Here is a 9133-nt window from a genome sequence, read left to right on the forward strand (position 1 = left end):
TAATTAATCATTCGGCCAATAGCCCCTGTGATTGGCAGAATATCGCCCGTGCCTGCTTACAGGGAGACGATTTCCTTTTATGGGAAGCTGCTTACCAAGATGAATGTGAACAACAGGCAGAGTGCAATAGAAATGCCAATGTCCAAAACATTGGAATTGATGCTGTAATTGGACACGGCAATTTTGAAACCCCCCCCCAAGCTCAGGCACAGGGACCTCCCTGCTGCTATGAACAAGTACGGCTTTGCGCGCTGCATGCTTTTTGAAGTATGCCGACTCACGGTGATACCAAAATAACCAAATTGATACAAAAACCAGGCGAGACTTTCTCTGATTTTGTTGAGAGATGCCAAGAAACAAAGTATAAATAGAAAGATCAGTCATCAGGGAGCTGCTGATGCCTTGCTCAAGGATCTTGTATATGAAGGCTGCTCTACAGACTGTCGCCTTGCCATAGAACCCATTAGACACAAGGATGTCTGAATGGATTCTGGCCTGCCGAGATGTGGGGACCACTCGGGCCCATGCCATTGCCCTTGCTGAGGCACTGGCTGCTCATCAGCCTCAGGCCGAGCTGGAAAAAGGCAAATGTTGGGCCTGCAGGGGGACAGGGCCATTGGTCACGTACCTGTCCTAATAAGATTATGAAAGAGGCCAAATGGAGCCAGGTTCCCTCTTCAAAATGCCCAAGATGCTGCAAAAGCTATCATTGGGCATGAGAATGTAAGTCTAAGGTGGATGCAGATGATAAACCCATACAAAAGGTGACTTTAAACGGGCAATGGGGTGCCTCTCAGCCCCACCCCAAAGAGAGGAAGTAAGGAAATACACCCCCACCTCCAATGGATGATGCCTATTGATTTGCATAAGCCTAGGATGCAACTCTCCCTAGATGGCCATAAGTTTAAAGGCCTAATATATACAGGGGCTGATATTACTGTAATCAGACAGGAAGAAGCCTTGTCTCATTGGCACCATATGCCTGGACCCCCTATACAAGGTGTTGGGGGCTTACAAAATACTTTACAGGTCCAATGTACCATGGTCTGGACGGACCCAGACAGCAACACAGGAGCTATTAAACTGCTCCTAGCTGCACGGCTTCCCCATAACCTGTGGGGGAGAGATATCCTCTGCAATATGGAGTTTTTTTCTAACTACCAATAGTAAAGAGAGGGGGAAACATGACGATGGAAGAAAAAGGAAGCAAAAATTATCAAGCAATTGAAGATTAAACTCAAGAAAGCACAAGACAGCCAGAAGGAGATGAAGCTGCTGCTCGACATGTACCGCTCTGCCCCAAAGGAACAGAGAGACAAGGTGCAGTTAATAGCAGCTGAGAAGAAGTCTAAGGCAGAGTTGGAAGATCTCAAAGACTCAAGGATCTGGAGGATAAGGAGAAGAAAGAACAAGAAAATGGCTGATGAGGATACCCTGAGGAGAATCTGGGCTGTGGAGGAGCAGATCGAGTACCTGCAGAAGAAGCTGGCCATGGCCAAGCAGGAGGGAGAAGCTCTCCTCTCTGAGATGGATGTCACAGATCAGGCCTTTGAAGACATGCAAGAGCAGAATATCTGCTTAATGCAGCAGTTGCGGGAGAAGGATGATGCACATTTCAAGCTCATGTCAGAGTGGATCAAGTCCAATCAGATCCATAAATGGCTTAAAGAGGAAAAGGAGGATTTAGCAGACCAGGTTTTGACTCTGAAGACTCAGGTGGATGCCTAGCTACAAGTAGTGCGGAAACTGGAAGAGAAGGAGCACCTTCTTCAGAGTAACATTGGCACAGGAGAGAAGGAGCTGGGCCTCAGGACCCAAGCCCTGGAGATAAATAAGCGCAAGGCAATGGAGGCAGCCCAGCATGCAGACGACCTCAAAGTGCAACTGGAGATGGCACAGAAAAAGCTCCATGACTTTCAGGTTGAGATCATGGAGAACAGTGTCACCAAGGAAAAGGATTTGTTCAATTTCAAATGGGCCTCAGGACCTAAGCCCTGGAGATAAATAAGCTCAAGGCAATGGAGGCACCCCAGCTTACAGACGACCTCAAAGTGCAACTGGAGATGGCACAGAAAAATCTCCATGACTTTCAGGATGAGATCATGGAGAACGGTGTCACCAAGGGAAAGGATTTGTTCAATTTCAAACGAGCCCAGGAGGACATCTCTAGACTTCGAAGGAAGCTGGAGACCACCAAGAAGTCAGACAATGTGCCGAAGTGTGATGAGATTCTGATGGAAGAGATAAAGGACTACAAAGCACGACTGACCTATCCCTGCTGTAATATGAGAAAAAACGATGCAGTGCTTACCAAATGTTTTCATGTATTCTGCTTTGAGTGTGTGAAGACATGCTATGACACTTGTCAGTGGAAGTGCCCCAAGTGTAATGCTGCTTTTGGTGCCAATGATTTGCATTGCATCTACATTGGCTGATGCAAGTCAAGAGAGACACGCTGGCTAGACAAGCACTTAATCATTAACCACCAGCCTCTGCCTCTTCTCTCCTTGACTCTCTTATGGATCTTGCCCAGACTCTCCTCTGCAGTAGCTAGGCAGCTTTAGGGAAAAGGACCGTGCTATAAGGATCCCAATTTTGTTATACAATGATCTCTATTTGTATTAAACTTTCTAAAATTTGACTCCAATGGCCTCCCACCAGCAATAAAGCACTGGGGGGCATTCACTCAGCCCACTCCTGCTCCCATGGTGAGATGGAAGGACCCTCTCACAAGTGAATGGAAAGGTCCACACCTATTATTAACACAAGGGTGAGGTGATGCTTGTGTCTTTCCAGATAATCTTCCAGCCTCCATCTGGATCCCAGCCCAGAATATCAGAATTGCCTGTGATGGAAAACTTCTCTCCACAACCACCAACCCCAGAGATGGCAGACCCTAGAGGAAGCAGCTCACCTATGTGTGCCATCATTACTGCTAACTCCTGATTTTTGGACCGTGCATTGTTAAGGGTCTTGATAATTTTGTTAAAACTCATATTTCTCTGGTTCAGTTAGCTGTTGCCTTACCTCCAGATCTTGCCAGGCATGTCTCTGCAAACAAGGACCCTCTGTTCCTTTCCCTTACCAACCCAGAGATATGAAAATTAGGCTTCAGCATAGGTGTAAAATCTAACAAAGCAACCATACAACAGACCTGAGACAATGACCTGACTGCCAGAACCACAGGAAATGCCTTGCGATATATATTCCTGTTGGCAGACTGTGAGACTGATGCCTAGAACTTGCCACTCCCTAATCTCCATCATTACCCTACATGGGATGACCCCACTCCATTGGCTTTTATTGAATTCTTAGCCCCTTAAGAGGACTTTGCACAGGCCAAAGCTTGATTTCCTGCCTCTCCCTCTGCCGGACTATACCAAGGGACTAATCCTTCGAGGGCTGGTAGTCAATGATGGGTAAGATCCCAAGAGACGGGACAACCTAAGACAGGCACAGTCCATAATGCTGGGTGATCCTTGAGGTGGGGACAACAATGCCAAGGCAAAGAATCTTGACTCCCACTGGTTGGCATGGAGGTGGTACAACCTGCTATTAAGAAAGCTTGTCATTTTGAGGGAGGGGGCTCTTGATTCAATGACCCCCTGAGCCATTGCACTTTGCTTAATGTATCTGGACTGATGTCAATATGCTATGTATTCTAAATTATACCTCACCTTTAAAAATAAAAAATGGGGGGGGAGGAGATATGGGAGACAGACTTGAGCCTAGGGTGAAAGTCTTATTGACACCCATACAGCAGGCCTAAGGCAATGGCCAAACTGCTGGAGCCACAAGGAATGCCTTGTGACATTTTGCTCCCAATGACAGATCATGAGACTGATGCCCAGAGCTCACTACTCCTGAATCACCACCCTTGGGTACCTCAACTTTAAACTACTTACTGTACTGTGCACCACCCTTGGATACCTCACCTTTAAGCTACTTGCTGTGCTGTGATTGGACCACTAACCCTATATAAGCTTGTGTCTTCCTGCAATAAACCAGATCTGCGTCACTGAACCTGGTCTCCTGTGTCTGAATGTGGCTCCGCTGACACAGTCTCCTCACCAGCCCTGAGGTCTGGACTGGACGACTGATCAGGAGAACTAAGAGAGCAGGAGAGTGGCCATAGCTGGAGGAGAGCAGCCACTTTACGACCACAAACCCTGACCTAGACCTAGCCACTGTCATAGCACTAATTCTAGTCCTAACCCAATTCCTAGACCTAGCATTAAACCTAGAACTAACCCTAGCACTGGACCTAGCCTTATACATACCCTAACTTTAACCCTACCCCTCAGTTTAGATCTAGAATTAGCACTAACCCTAACCCACACCCTAGCACTAAACCAATCCCTAACGCTAGAGCTAAAACCATAGTCAGAGAGATAGTCCTAAGCTCAGGATCTAATCACTACTTGAAAACTTAACCTAACCCTAGCCCTAGCCCTAGCCCTAGCCCTAGTCCTAGTCCTAGCCCAAGCCCTAACACTAACCCTAACATAGAACTAGCTATAAACATAGCCTTAACCCTAAAACTAACCCTAAACTTTATCCTATCCTTAAACTAAACCTACTTCTAGACCTACTTGGAGCCCTAACCTGAGCAATAACTATCCTTAATCCTGAACCTTGCCCTAGCCATAGTATTAACTCTAACCCTAAATCTAAGCCTAATTCTAACACTAATCCTACGACTAACATAGCTCTAACCCTATTCCTAGCCACTAGCCTTAGCACTAACCCAAGTCCTAACTCTAAGCCTAAACCTAACAATAATCCTAACTCTTACCCTAGACCAAAACCTAGACATAATCAAAACCTTATCACGAGGCCTAAACTTTAAACTAGCCCTAACTATAGCCCTAGCCCTAGTCCTAGCAGTAGACATAACACTAGCCTTAGCCCTAGACCTAAAACTCACACTATTCCTAACTTTCAACCTAACCCTACATTAGCCCTGAGTATACCCTTGAATCTAGCCTTAGGCCTCAACCAGATCTTAACTCTACCCTTAAGCATAGTCCTCCCTTAAACTTAGAACTAACCCTAGCACAGCCATAGCTCTTATCCTAAAAGTAGCCCTAAACCTAGCCCTAACCCTATCTGTAACCCCAATCCTCATCCTAGCTCTAGACCTAGCCCAAGACTTATCCAAACCCTAACCTTATCCCTAAACCTAGCCCTAAAACTAAGCTGAACCACAATGCAAGACCTAACCTTTACTGAAGACTACATGTGTACATGATACTCCTTTCACAACAAAGTGGCACACATTAGCTAGATTCAGACAGCAGACATTACAGCTGCAGAGATGATGCAATACATAAAAATGCACGCTACTCTTGCAGAGTTTCTAGGTTCAGTTCTCAACTAGGTGGTGGCTCATAACCACCTGTCAAAAGGGAATAAATACTACAAAGCATGGAAAAACAGAGGAAGGACCTGACCTACATATCTAAGTGAAAGGCAAAATTGAACAAGACTGGATATGATTTGTTCCATGTGATACCCAATTTTTACCAAAACTTAACCAGGCTAGATAGGAGCATAAGCATAACACTGAACTCAAGTCAAAGCCATTTTGCACTCAACAATTATTAGGTCTTATGATCTATTGGCCTTGTGAGAAGTTATGCACTTGTAAGCATGTAGATAAAAGTGTGTGTACATGTTTGTGAATTCACAACAAGTAACATGTGCCCAGGGACTGCCAGGTAACAAAGGAATCTATGGTCATATACAGTTGATGACATAGTAGAAAATATATGCTAGAATGCTTACCTGGAAGCAGGTAGAGAGAGTGGGAAGACCACAGTAGGAAACTTATTTGCCTGTGGTGAAACAGAGGTATGGATAAGAGGGTGGGTTAGAAACCAGCTCTGCTTTCTCAGAGCTGAGGGGCTGCTGAAGCCAGGCCTGACAGGACATTGTGATGGGTATGGTGTCATGGGAATTCTGATAGAACTGAGTGCCTTGTCCACATGGGCTGGGGGAAGGAGGGCAGTCATCAGCCCAGCTAGCCTTAGAGAACATCCATAGTGGAGAAGGGGCTGAGGTCACAAGACCCCAGGAAGTGATGTCACCTCTCTGACATCAATTGAAAGAGAACTCAGAATTCCTGTTACCTAGTAACTACAGGCCAGTGGCAACCTGGACTTTCTCACTTGTCTGGAGGCTCAGGCCCCAGAAGAGCCAAGAATAGGTGCTTTGGCTAGTTTGTAGATATTGGGTGAGGCCTGTAGCCCAATGCCTTTAACTATTTTTCCCACAGGGACACATGGGTGACACTGGTTAGTCCCTCTCATGAAGTCTTTGTCCCCCCACCCAGTCCATCCCTGCCCCTCCTTGTGTATTTGAGAGAGAGAGAGAGTGAACACTGAGGGAATTACCACTTTTCTCCTTAGTGTATTTCAAGAAATAATTGTGAATTGTGGTATAGTTTGCATGTTTGAATCTTCCTTCCTTGGTCCATCCTCAGGATGAACAGAGGCAACTCATATTCTTTGGTGGTTTTGCATGTCAATGTCCCAGAGTCCACACAAAGTGAAAGATTTGGTTTGCAACCTGGTCACTTCCATGCAGAATGGAGACTACCTGTTTGTCTTTGCCTTCCTTATCATGTACCAGATGTTCACCACCTCCTGGCAGGCACTGGACCTGATAATGTAAAGGAGAATGAGCATTTCCAAACTCAGAGGAGCTCAGGGATCTACAACTGGGTCGTAGGACAGCTCTGCCCCTCTCTGAGGCACTTTCTGCTCATAGGCTGTCTTCAGGACCAAGTATGATCTCATCCTGGCAGTGTGGGTCCCAGGTCTTTCAATGCGGCCTGGCCGGGAATAAGGCACCCTAGTTTATGACATTCATTCTCCCCTATGAAGCACTGTGTCAAGGCCCTCATTTTCCAGGCTTTGGGGTAGTTTTTCTCCAAGTTACAAAGAGGGTTTCATACTCAATCTGGTGCATAGGGGATAATTGTAAGAACCCTCAGGGGGACACCAAGAAGCACTGTGCCAACTGAGAAACCTGGAAGGCAGAAGTTTGGGTTCAATCATGACACAAAGATCCCTAAATCATTTGTCACAGGAGGCTCCTTCCCAGCCCCTCAGCTTCGATCACAGACAGTGGCACAGACTAAACCCTTGCAGTCCAGCCAGAGCTCGTACTCCTAGCCTGGACCATGTAGATCTCCTGGACACAGAGCCATAGGGGTGATGTCCTTCTGTACTAATACAAGCACGGATCCTTCCAGTTAGACAGTGAGGTGGAAAAGCTGGAAAAGAAGTGAGTGGCCTTTCAGTGAAGAGAAAGGTAACTCCCATGGACAGACTTGAGTATTGGGGGCTATTTTTGGGAGTTAAGCAACTTCCAGGCAATCCTCCTATATGGATTTCCACTAGAGAGATTTACCCTGGGACTTCACCAGCAGTGGGGATATAAGAAAGATCCTGGGTGGCCTCCTTGGTTCAGAGAAGCAGAGGGGAGGGCAGCAGATAAGTGAGTATTCATCCCCAACATAGAGCAGGATGTTTGCTCAGTTTTTCCACAAGGGGACTGGGCAGAAAGTGTTGGAACCCCTGTATACAGGGCCCCCAAATTACTACTCACCGTGTCCACTGTACATGGACTGGACAGCCTTTGCCTTATCTGCATGGATGCTTTGCAGCACAAACAGAGAAAAGGCAGGCTTCTATCTGTATTCTTTCTCCATCTGCCTTTGTGCCATAATGTACACCCTGGAATTGGGGATAGCAAAACATCCAGAGAATTTTCATCAGAATTTGGACCTGGCCAGACTCTACCAGCTGATGCACTATGTGAATCTCAACATTTTTTCCTCATACATGATCATCTATGTACAGGAACTCCTGTCTAAAATGGATGAACAGAAGTCCAAAATCACCAAAGCCAAAGATGAGGAGGCCTGTGGAAGGTGTCTGTTCAGGTGGGAAGGAGGGTTCAGTGAGTTCTGCTAGTGAGGTGCCAGAAACTGGCCTTTGGACTGCAACCAGATTTAGGATCCAGTCAGGTAGGATATATGGACACAAACTGGTTATTCTCTGGCAGGAATTGGGTAGTGTGCCTTTTGAAAGTCAAAAACAAAGATACACATCTTAAGAAAGCTTATTGCATCCCAAATCTCCCCTGCTTTCACTTTAAAATTGCCTGCACTCACCACACATCTCTTTCTGTGCTTAGATCTGGTATTGTCCTGGACCACAGTTCCTGAGCTTCCTGAGCAGTTTGCACCAGGGATGCCTGAGACTCTGGATCCCAGATCAACTTCTGAAGCTGCACCTTAGCAGGAGCTGTAACCACAAAAGGATGCTGTGGTCCAGTATCCCAGATCAGCTTCCGTAGCAGTACCTCAGAAAGAGGTGGCACACTGAGTTGAGGCTGTACTTGATCCCAGAACATGTTCTATGGCAGCAGAGCCTCAGGGGAAGCTGAATGCCCTAGATGGGGCTATGCTTCATGGCATCATGGAATCCAGTATGTCAGCAGCTGAGCCAACACACCTTCTGACTGATGTAATCTGAGGAGGATCTTCCCACAGCAGCTGACACAGAGTCACCTCCAGATGTTGTTGCACCTGCTCCATCTCATGGGCAGGTAATTGTACCTGCTATAGTTAAATTAGAATAACCAGACCATGTTTCTTCTCTACCTGATTTTGACATACTGTCAGAAAGTTTTAAATTAACCTGTTGCATTCCAAAACACTAACCCTAAAACTAGCCCTCACCATAGCCCTAAACCAAGACTTAATCATAAACCTAGCACTATCCCTAATCCTAACCTGAGCTCTAGACATAACCCTAAACTAACTCTTAAGACAGCCATAACCACGAACCCTAATCCGAATCCTAACCCTAACCCTAAATCCAACCTGTACCCTAGCGCTACCCATAGCACTAAACCCAGCTCTCACACTAACAATAATCTTCAAGCTATCACAAGTCCTTGGCATAATCCTAAACCTAAAGCTAGTGCTAGTCCTAGCCCTCGATCTATCCATAACCATAACAACTACCATAGCCCTACCTACCTCCAAACTATTCCTAACCCTATCCCATATTCTAATACTGTCACTCACCCTAATCCTAATTCTACACCTAAACCTAAC

General features: G+C 46.1%; 2 pseudogenes; one reads left to right on the forward strand and one right to left on the reverse strand.

Moving 5' to 3' along the window:
• Positions 1 to 658: 658 nt before the first annotated feature.
• LOC103728963 lies at positions 659 to 2435 on the forward strand (annotated as a pseudogene).
• Positions 2436 to 6707: 4272 nt separating this feature from the next.
• LOC103728964 overlaps positions 6708 to 9133 on the reverse strand; it is a 50760-nt pseudogene continuing 48334 nt past the window's right edge.

This window comes from Nannospalax galili, unplaced genomic scaffold (assembly GCF_000622305.1).
Source record: "Nannospalax galili isolate Female #2095 unplaced genomic scaffold, S.galili_v1.0 scaffold673, whole genome shotgun sequence".
In the NCBI taxonomy this organism is placed as follows: Eukaryota; Metazoa; Chordata; class Mammalia; order Rodentia; family Spalacidae; genus Nannospalax; species Nannospalax galili.